The following is an 11,924-nucleotide window of genomic DNA, read 5'->3' on the forward strand; positions in this document are numbered from 1 at the left end:
TCCTAGCTTCTGTCCTTGGTGAATTCCCACCACTGTCGTTGGCCCAAAAGGCAGTCAATTCACTTTCATGCCTTTTAAAATGACTGGCTTTCGTGAGCGCCTTTAACTGCGGTGTACTTTCTCCCGCACCTGCACATAATCACCGCCTTCTTGTCTTTCTCATCTTTCCACCCCCTTGCACCATAATAGGGTAGCCAACCAGACGTTTTTTCCGGTCAACAACATGGACATTTCTTTTTTAAAGCGAAGCTATCTATCTCTCACTGATTCGTCCGTGAGCACCGAAAACGCACTGCAGAAAAGGAACTTACACAATGGAACTATCTGCGCATCTGCACACACAGCAAAACAACGGTTGCGCATCTGCGCACACAATAGAATAACGGCGCACGAGATGCGTATCGTAGAACACTACAATTTACATTCGCATTGTACCGAAAAGAACAATGAGAACTCAACACTACCCAGACGAATTGTACATATCCGCATTGCATTACTCGCGTAGCACAATGCATTCCCGGCCGCCCCCATGGGTAGGCCAGGGGTGCAGCGCACGACAGAAGAGGCTGCTGTACGTCAACGTTATCGCGAGCGCGATCATGGCGTCGCGTACGGTATTTGCGTTGCCGATTCCGTGTATCGGCAACGGCAGAGCCTCTGACCGTCCATCAGTGTGATCACAAGGCAATAATGTGGAAGTGTAGTGTCGTCCATGAAATTGTGAGTGTGTGCGTGTAGTCAACGGCTCCATCATCTAAAATAAAGTCAATGGAACTTAACGAAATAAATCTTAATTCAACTTCAAGGGTCAAATAATACACTCCTAAACAAGCAATCAAATCACATATGAATCGCATCGAGTAGCTCAGCATTTCTTGGATTCGTTGCGTGGTCGTTGGCTTCGGACTTTTATTCAGCTTGCATGGGAGAAAGCTTCGCGTTCAAACATCTTTCCTTAAGAAAGGGGATTTGATTGTTTTCTCCCTCGCTCTCTGTCTCTCTTGTTGTGACAGACGCACATCGTGTATAAGCGGCGAAGTTTACAAGGGAGTCAAATAGCCTAATCAATTTTAATAAGAACATTAGGGAGGGGGCTCTGGCAACTTAAGTTGGACCCTCGCTCACTCAGGCAATTTATCAACTGAATCGAACGGCAAATGAATATGCTTGTTCTGCGGGCCCAAACTAATTTGCAGTTTTAGTTCTGTTCCTAGCCATTTATTGCATAAATATGTGCTGTGATGGCGGCATTCTGGGGCATCTTACTGATTAACAGGGACTCTAAGATGACCATTTTTGTGCAGTGTACGCACAGTCTGCTTCATAATCACGCGGGATAATGCGTCATTTGCGATTCCACTGCGCTTCGACCTCTTTCGTAAAAATGCTCCTAGTGGTGAGAAAGACGTTTTGTAGCGACAAACATGGACGCAAGCAAAAGACGAGGACACAGAGTGTTGTTGGTGCTCGCGCTCGCTCTGCTCTGCTGTGGACCTGACCGCTTTCGTGTCGCCTGATTCTTGAGATAAATCATGTCCTGACCTGAACGTCTGCTTGCATTTGGTGGAGGCTGCTGGTTTCATTCTTCACCCTGGAACTCCGTACCCGGACTCTACTTTCTGCCTCAGTTATGCCTGACGACATGGCGGCCAAAGAAGCTACGACACCCACGGCTGTTATCTGTTCCGGCATTCCAAGGCAGCGCGACCCTGTTCCATTCAGCGGCACCAAAGACAATGACGTGGAGGACTGGCGGTCCTCGTACGAACGAGTGAGTGCGCACAACAAGTGGGATGATACCGTCCAACTAACCAACGACATCTTTTACTTGAGCGATATTGCGCATCTGTGGTTTCACCACCACGAAGTTGACATTGCGAACTGTTCGTCTTTTAATACTAGCTTCGCAGAGGTATTCGGCCGATCCGCCGTGCGCAAGCTCCGCGCCGAACAGTGCTGGCATGGTCGCGGCCAGAACTCCGGCGAAAACTTTACCGCCTACATTGAAGATGTCGTCGACCTCTGCCGCCGCATCAACCTTCCATGAGTGAAGCTGACAAAATCAAATTATGAAAGGAATCGAGGACGACCGACGCCTTCCACATGCTCGTTGCGAAGAATCCCAAAACAGTCGCCGAAGTGATTCAGCTCTGCTAAAGTTACGACGAGCTGAGGAAACAACGCATTCCCGCGCGGCGCTCTAACTTCGACACGACCAACATCTCGGCTCTCACCCTTCGCGATGATTCTGTTGACCACAGTTCCTTGCTGCAGCAAATACAGCAGTTTGTTCGTGAAGAAGTGGCACGGCAATCTTCCCCTGTGTCGTGCGTCCCGGAGCCTACGCCATCACTCGCTCTGTCACTTCGACACGCCATTCAGCAGCAAGTCTCCGAGGAGATCTATATTGCCCAATGCCTCATGCACAACCGCATCCGCCTGTATCCGCCCCTCTGACCTACGCTGGAATGACAGCCACGCCTCCCGCATCCTTTGCCACGGATCCCGGGCAACCACCAAGCGCCTTCTACGTGGCACTGCCTCCTGTACGTCCGGCACCGCTACCTCTTTTGCATGCCACCCCTCCGCCTGCAAACCCTGCACTGCCCACAACCGACCCATCTGTTATTTCTGCCGCCTTCCTGGCCATGTCGCGCGCTTTTCCTACCGCCGTGACTTCCGCACACGTGACGGCGACCGAAGTCCAGACTACGCTCGTCTTGAGCCACCTCCACACGTGGTTTTGTCTGGCCTGGCGCCTGAACGTCTCTCGTCGGGTCAAACGCGCCTTCGGCTCATGCCGGTTGCGATCCCCCTGTCGCCGTTCACTTTCGCCTATGCTCCGTCGCCCCCAGCCCATTGAAGCGGTAAACTGACCATCGCAGTTCCGGAGGCACGAACTGCGCTCGTGTCGAAAACTGCAAGGCCTCGGTGTTTTCCTGCTAACCAGATCAACATGTGTATTGAGGGTGTCGCTGTACAAGCGCTTGTTGGTACCGGAGCTGCGGTCTCTGTGCTCAGTGGTGAACTATGTCACAAGTTGAGAAAGATTACGATTCCGCTTTCTTACGTGTCCCTGCGTCCGGCAACCGCACACGACGTCCAGCCTTGTGTGTTGTGCACCGCTCGGCTTGCCATTCAGGATGTTTTATACGCCGTTGAACTTGTCGTGTTGTCACCATGCTCACATGATACAATTCTAGGCTGGGATTTCCTTTCTACACATCATGCCGTTGTTGACTGAGCGCGTGCTAAAATTGCGTTGTCGCCGATATGTGATGCCCCATCTGAGTAGTGCTTCTCTCCTTTTCCCCGAGTGGTCGTCGCCGCTGGCACTGATATACCTCCATTCTCTTCTGCTCTCGTGCCTTTCTCTTTCTACTCCGCGCCCTACTGTGCAGCTATGTTTTCACCCTCCGAAGCATTCTCCTCTCGCAAGAACTTCCTGCTTCCTTTTGCTGTTCTCACGATTCAGAACTTTTCTGGAACTATTATGTTACCAATCGATTCTCGTCATCGGCCGCTTTATTCCGTGGGGAATGTCTGGGTCACCTTGAGGACATTAACTCCGTTTATCCTCATCAACTGCCCGATGATATAACCGAACTTCCTGTCACCAGTATTGCTTCTGCTGCTTCAGGTGCTTCGTCATCCTCGGATCTCTTGAAGGCATCAATTGATTCCCAACTCTCCGACAACCAGCACACCCAGCTCTTGGAGCTCCTCAGCCGTTTGAGGACATCTTTTGAGCATGACCACCCTTCTTTGGGCCACACTGCCGTCGTCGTTCACCACATTGACACCGGCACCCTCGCACCTCTGTGCCAGCGCCCGTATCAAGTCTCGCAGGCAGAACGCCGTGTCATTGACGATCAGGTTAATGATACGCTTCATCGCGGCGTGATGCAGCCCTCGCACAGCCCTTGGGCCTCTCAAGTTGTACTGGTGAAGAAAAAGGACGGTAGTATCCGATTCTGTGTAGACGATCGGCGCCCTAATGAAATCACAGGCAAAGATGCTTATCCCCTGCCCCGAATCGACGACGCCCTCGACTGCCTGCAAGGAGCACAGCGTAAGCTGTTATGGGCTCATTGCAATAGCTGTTTCAGGTTCGCGATGGTGTCCACCGCCACTGCCACCGCCGCCGCCTCCATCGACGGCGTCCGGTGAAGGTAACCGCTATCGCTGGAAATGCGAAAAAAGTACCCGGTTCCCGCCGGGATCAAACCCACGCCCGCTGCGTGGGAGCCAGATACTCTACAACTGAGCCACGCAAGTGCTTGCTATCGGGCGCCGGAAAAATGCCCTTTAAAGCAGGCGCGGACGACCCGAGCCTCCACCAGTATGGTAGCACCATCTAGTTAAGGCGCCTGCAAAGACATCGTGCGCAGGCGCAGACGTCGAGATGCCATTCAGACGAAGTGCGCAATCAAAAACAAAACAAAAAAAAAACGCGATCCCCAGCCTCCGCCTGTATGGTGGCACCGTCTAATTAAGATACCTGCAAGCGCAGCGTGCCCGAAATGTAAGTGGCAGTTGCAAGGCTTGATCGGGCTCAGCAGACTGCTGTGCAGAGAGCATTACAAGCCGCAGCTCGCCGTCAACGCCGGGCGGACAGTTCAGATCGTTCTTGTCAAAACGAGGCGAACAGACTGCCGCGAAGACCCTGTTGTGCGTGGTGCCCAAATTGGAGCTACTCTTGAGCCGCTCCACCAGCTTACGCTGTGATTGTGTTGCGTGTGCCGCGCAGACCTGTAATTTTTTTTGCAGACCTGTAACTTTTTTTCTCTTCCTTGGATCTTCGATCGGGGTACTGGCAAGAACCTATGCAGGAAGCTGGCCGCCCCAAGACTGCAATTGTCACTCCCGATGGGTTATATGAGTTTAAGGTGATGCCATTCGGCCTTTGCAGTGCACCTGCCACTTTAGGATGCCCCATGGACAACATCCTTCGTGGCATCAAATGGCACATTTGCCTTTGTTATCTGGATGACGTTATAGTCTTTTCGAGGGACTTCGATTCTATCTGACCTGTCTCACAAGTGTCTCACAAGTGTCTCACACTTGCCTTAGAGATGCCGGGCTGTAGCTCAATTTGAAGAAGTGCCATTTTGCTGCACGCCGCCTCACCATCTTAGGCCACGTTGTTTGCGAGGATGGCCTTCTTCCCGACCGTTTGAAGCTTTGAGCCGTCGCAGAGTTTCCCCGGCCGACTACAGTGAAACAACTCCGCATTTTTATCGGCCTTTGTTCCTATTTTCGCCGATTCGTCCGCCACTTTGCGTCCATCATCGCCCCTTAATTGACCCAGCATCTTGCCGACAACCAAGACGTATAGGCTTGGTCGCCCGCTTGCAACGACACATTTGTCACTTTACGTTGTCTCCTAACTTCCCCTCCTATTTTGCGCCATTTTGATCCGGACGCTGCAACAGAAATCTACACGGACGCAAGTGCATGGTGTCGGCCTCGGCGCTATTCTTGCCCAACGCAAGTCTGGATTTCACGCGTACGTCGTCCCCATGCCAGCCACACTCTCACCAAAGCAGAAGCGAACTATTCTGTTACTGAGAAAGAATGTCTAGCCATCGTTTGGGCGATCACAAAATTTCGGCCTTATGTTTACGGCCGACCTTTTGACGTCGTGACTGATCACCATGCCCTGTGATGGCTGTCTTTCTTCAAAGATCCATCTGGTCGCCTGGCTCGTTGGGCACTACGTCTCCAAAACGGTGCAATTCGCGTCATCTACAGGTCTGGCCGTAAACATGCAGATGCCGATGCCCTTTCCGGATCTCCACTTGCCCATGAGCCTGGAGCTGCGTCTGTCCCCAGCTACGATTCTTCGTCCCTTACATATGCCGACATGCCATCCGAGCAGCGCCAGGATCCTTGGATAGCCTCATTCCTAGAGTTCCTGTCTGAGCCATCACCGCGTGCCACCAACCGGGCGCTTCGACGAACTGCTCGTCACTTTACAATCCGCGATGGGCTTCTGTACCGCTGCAATTACCTATCTGAAGGCCGTAAATGGCTGCTCGTGATCCCCTCGCCATCTACGTTCAGACATCTGTGCCTCCTTTCATGCGGACACGCAATGAGCCCATGCCGGTGTATTAAAGACCTACGCACGCCTGCGGCTTCGGTACTACTGGCGTGGAATGTACCGTTTCGTTCGACATTACGTCCGCTCGTGCTCCGAGTACCAACGCCGCAAGAGCCTACTTTACGCAACGAGTGGCCCACTTCAACCCCTGCCCTATCCCACCCGGCCTTTCGACCGCATCGGCATTGATTTTGTATGGACCGCTTCCGAGTACTCCAAATGACAACCGCTGGGTAATAGTCGCTGTGAACCACCTCACGCGCTACGCCGAAACTTCAGCTATTCCGTCTGCCACATCACGTGAAGTAGCCTCGTTCATCCTCCATAACCTCGATCTGCGGTACGGCGTGCCTCATGAGCTATTGAGCGATCGCGGCCGTTCCTTCCTCTCCGAAGCCGTTTAAGGCCTTATACGTGAATGCAACATAGTTCATTGCACTACAAGCGCATATCATCCCCAAACCAAAGGAATGACTGAGCGCCATGCTTGCCATGTATACGTTTCCGCTGACCATACCAATTGGGACCAGACACTACCCTTCGTTACATATGCTTACAAGCGCGCCACTCAGTCTACCACAGGATTTCCCCCGTTGTTCCTTCTTTACGGCCGTGAGCCTTCCTCCTTCATGGACACCATCCTCTCATATCGTCCCAATGCCTCCGAGTCCACGACTGCAGCTGAAGTAGCCACTAATGCCGAGGAATGCCGCCAACTCGCACGTTCACTTACCTCGCAGGACCAGGCCCGCCAGAAAGCCTGTCACAGCCGTAGCTCATCTTCGCCGTCATATTCACCTGGTACATTGGTGTGGCTCCGCGTTCCCTTCTCCGCTCCCGGCCTTTCCACAAAGCTGCTGCCTAAGTATGACGGTCGTTACCGGGTTCTACGTCAGACCTCCCCTGTCAATTACGTCACTGAGCCCCTTCAGCCATCTACGGACCAACGGCGCCGCATCCGCGACACGGTTCATCTTGAACGGCTGAAACAGCACTAGACCCGCCAGCGTTGCAGTTTCCTTAGGTCGTCAAGTTGACTCCCTTTTAACCGGGGGGTAATTGTAGCGATAAACACAGACGCAAGCAAAACACGAGGACGAAAAGTGTTGTTGGTGCTCACGCTCGCTCTGCTTTGCGGTTGACCGGACCGCTTTCGTGTCGCCTGATTATTGAGACAAATCACGCCCTGACCTGAACGTCTGCTTGCAATGTTAACTCTAATGAAGGTGGAGGTTTAAACCAGACTGACAGCCTGGCGTGCTATCACCGGTGCACGGGTGATGAATATGATGTACATAGTGATCGTACAAACTCAACAACAAAACAAGCGGAGCTCGCACTGACAATTAAGTATCACCGCCTTCTGTGCAGCCAGAGAAGCCTAACTGGCTCTAAACAGCGCGAAAAACACGGGGACGAAAAGCACCCAGGCGGGACCTGCTAAGTAACCTAACGCTGCGATATGCTACCGTTCGGCTGTTGAAAATACGGCAATCCCTTCAAGGTCTGCCATGGTCTGCCATTGACCGAGCCTTTCGACACGGTGGCATAAAAGAAAATAAATAAATAAATAAATAAATAAATAAATAAATAAATAAATAAATAAATAAATAAATAAATAAATAATAAATAAATAAATAAATAAATAAATAAATAAATAAATAAATAAATAAATAAATAAATAAATAAATAAATAAATAAATAAATAAATAAATAAATAAATAAATAAATAAATAAATAAATAAATAAATAAATAAATAAATAAATAAATAAATAAATAAATAAATAAATAAATAAATAAATAAATAAATACGTTTGGCTGCCCTTTCGAATTCTCCTGTAAAGACGGGCAGCAGTCTTCTTAAGCGCAACACGAGTCTTTGCCAAAGAATCAAGGAATGACTAGCCGCTTTAAAACTACGGCTCGCCGGTATTTGTCGCCGTTAACGACGAACGGCAGTCGAGTCATGAAGTTGTGTGTTCTGAAGATAATTTTTTTGCCTTGACCTTATTTCAAGATATCAAGTCGACCGCACACCCACCAGGTTAAGCCTAACGCCAAAGCAGCTGCTGCAATCCCATCAGAGGAAACGCCGTCGCGGCGCACGCCACGTGAGCACGAGCGCACGAGCGCTCGCCCACGCCGCGGCGAAGAGCCCCTACGATGAGCCGAGAGGCAGCTGCAGCAAGCGAAATGTCAAAGGCGCAGAAAGAAGAGGAAGCAAATGCAATGCAAACGGACACTACGATGAGCCGAGAGGCTGCTGCAGCAAGCGAAATGTCAGAGAACCAGAAAGAAGAGGAAACAAATGCAATGCAAACGGACCGGAGGGAAGAAAACACCGGGGAAGATATGTGGAGCTATGATACAGAAAGCGGCAGAACAATCGAAGCGGAAAGCGCCTGGCTCACGAGGAGCAAAAAGGGCAAGAAGGACACCACGAATGTAAAGACGCCGGCAACAAAACCAACTAATGAGCAGACGTCCAATCCAGCACCGCCACAGCAACAACGCAGACCCAGGATGCCGCCCCTGCCACTAGACGACTTTAAGATCGTCTACCGCCCGCAAGCAGGTCTCGACCTCGCCAAATGGAACACCGTTGCAGTTATGCACGCCATCGGCCGAGCGAGTGGACTATCGCAGCAAGACTTCAATGATAAAGTACACGTGCAAGTACAGAGAATCGAAAATTTAATCATCGCAAGCACGGCCGACAAGGAAGATGCCAAGATGCTGGTCAGCATCAACAAAATACAGCTTGGAGGCACTTATCACAACGTCAAAGGCAACATACGAACCCCTGATGACGTTTCCAGAGGCGTCATCAATGGCCTCATACCCGGAACGAGCACCGCAGAACTCATGGCAGGAATCCGAGCACCGGCAAGATACACCGTTCTTCACGCCAGAATGCTGGGTCAGTCGACCGCGGCAGTCGTATTCTTCGAAGGACCGCACGTTCCCTACTACATCATCTTCCAGAGCGTTGATTTCCGCTGCAGACCATATCGAAAGTCAGTGCAGTACTGCCGCACCTGTGGCACAACGGGACACCGTCAAGACGTCTGTCCGAGACCGGTCCCGGATTTCTGCTACAAATGCGGCAAGACCGGACAACCACAAAACCGCGATCGCAAACCAACCTGCAAGCTCTGCGGAGAAGGGCACGAAACTGCAAGTACAGAGTGCAAGAAGAGACTGAAGCCAAGCCCACCACCATATAATATACGGCAACAGCGCCTCAACAGGCTCCAAGAAAGAGACAACCGCTGGAGCTCCAGCAGTGAAGAGTTCCCGGAGCTGAGCACCGCGGCCACCAGCTCGAGCAGTATCAGTGTGGGCAGCTCCCCAAGGCGCAGCAGGTCCAAGTCAATACTGCGAAATGCCTCGCGCTCCCGCTCTCGTTCTCGCTCGCGCTCCCACTCGGTCAAGCGCGCGAGCTACGCCGATGTGGCAAGTGGCTCGAGCGCCCCGAGTGGTACGAGCAGCTTGGACTCCTCGTCGACCGAAGCCACAGCCATACGGGTCCTCGAAAACAAACAGCAGAACCAGCAGAGCAAACTGCAGAATCAGCACAGCCAATTGCAAAGCCAGCAAAACCTCATAGACAAACTACTCCGCAGTCAACAGAGACAGCAAGAGCTCACCGACAAACTGCTCCAAAAATGCAAGGAACAGCAAGAACTCACAGACAAGCTGCATCAAAAATGCCAGGAGCTCGAAAACATTAACAGACAGTCGGGAACGACGCTGACCAAGGCGGATGTCGAAGCCATAGTAGATGCAAGGTGCCTGATATTTCAAGAAGCCTTTATGAACAACATTCACGCCACGATGGAAAAAATCGTCCAATCAGCAGTCGAAAAAACAGCCGCAACCTTCGAAAACAAGATCGCCACGCTAAACGCCAAGATCGATGGGATCGCGCCACAGCTCAACAATTTTATCGCGCATGTAAAGAAAAACTATGTCACCAATGCACAACTCGACAATTCGCGCCACACGACTCGGAAGAAAGCGCGGGCGAACAGCCACAGCGACTCTCGCTCCATCTCGCCCACTCGCGATCGCCGACGCGAATTCGAATCCATCGACGATGGCGACCACTAACCACAAGGCGAAGAACCAGCATTCAACTATACGCATATGGCAATGGAACTGTCGCTCGTACCGCCCTCGACACGCAAGCCTGCAAGAATTCATCAAGCTGAATCAACCCGACGTCATAGCACTACAAGAAACCAACACGCAGAATGTCCGACTGCAAGGATACACCACTTATGCACACACCCAACGCACTGCCATACTGGTCAAGAAAACTCTCACGGCGCAAGAACACGACATAGAAAACACCCAGACAGAACACACCCTAATCGAGGTTTTACCGGAACGAAAGACGCAGAAAAGCCTATTCGTGGCCAGCGTGTACAGCCCCCCTCGGGACCAGTTACCGGACTTCGATCATTTTTTACGAAAACTCAAGAAGTCCACGAATGGCCACCAAGTCGTAATAGTGGGGGACTTCAACGCCTCGCACACGGCATGGGGCTATCATACCACCACGAGGAAGGGTGCTAGAGTGCACGATGCCGCCCAACAACACAGACTCACCCTCTGGAATGATCCTCTCCAGACCACGAGAATTGGAAACAGCGTCTCCAGGGACACAAACCCCGATCTTACTTTTACGGCGGACGTCCCCTGGGCAGAGTGGAGTCGGCTTCCGGAAACCCTAGGGAGCGATCACCATATCCTCCAATTAGATGTAGCACACACCCGTAGACAGACCAAGACCGGAATTGCACGACTAACTGAATGGAAATCCTTTAGGGACAACCTAGATTCCGGAGCAACTATAACCGACATTGACGAGTGGCTCAAAAATGTGCTAGATATAGCAGAACGCCACACCAAGGTCATACAACTTGATGCCGATACGCCCGCGGTTGACGCGCACCTTCTCCACCTCTGGGAAGCCAGAAGTGCCCTCCTCAAGAGATGGAAGCGACAAAAGCTCAACAGAAAGCTAAAGGCACGCGTCGCTCTCCTTACCAAGCAGGCTCAGGAATATGCGGACCAAATCGCCAGGCAGAACTGGCACGCTTTCTGTGACAAGCTACAAGGGACTCTGAGCACCAAAAGGACTTGGGACCTCCTACGCGCACTCCTAGCCACGGAACCTACCAAAGCGGAACAGAAGCAACATCTCCACAGACTTATCCACAACCACGACGGGTCAGAGGAACACCTCCTCCGAGAAGTACAAAAGAAGCTCTGCGGAGATGCACCTTCTCGCGCGTCAACTAGCAGCAACGTATACGCTGGAAAACCGAATCTAGAACTCGACCGACCCTTCACGCAGGCAGAACTCCACGTAGCCCTAGCCAAGCTGACTAGAAATACCAGCCCCGGCAAAGACCGGATTGCAAACAAGCATTTACGCAACCTACCGCAGCAGGCCACTGCGGCTCTCCTCCGGTACTACGAGTGCTGGGAGAAAGGAGAACTGCCTGCTGTATGGAAGCACTCGGAGATCACTATGATACCCAAGCCCAACAAGCCTCTCAGCTTGCAGAACCTACGCCCGATCTCCCTCACCTCGTGCGTGGGAAAGCTCTTCGAACATATGGTGCACGACCGCATTACCCAGTACCTCGAAGATAACGGTCACCTACCAGACACCATGTTCGGCTTCAGGCAGCACCTTTCAACGCAGGACGTACTCTTACAACTGAAAGAAGGCCTCCTCGATCACCTTAACAATCGAAGCAAGTACTGCATACTGGCAGTAGACGTCAAGGGAGCCTTTGATAA

The sequence above is a fragment of the Dermacentor silvarum genome, chromosome 11 (assembly GCF_013339745.2).
Source record: "Dermacentor silvarum isolate Dsil-2018 chromosome 11, BIME_Dsil_1.4, whole genome shotgun sequence".
Taxonomy (NCBI): Eukaryota; Metazoa; Arthropoda; class Arachnida; order Ixodida; family Ixodidae; genus Dermacentor; species Dermacentor silvarum.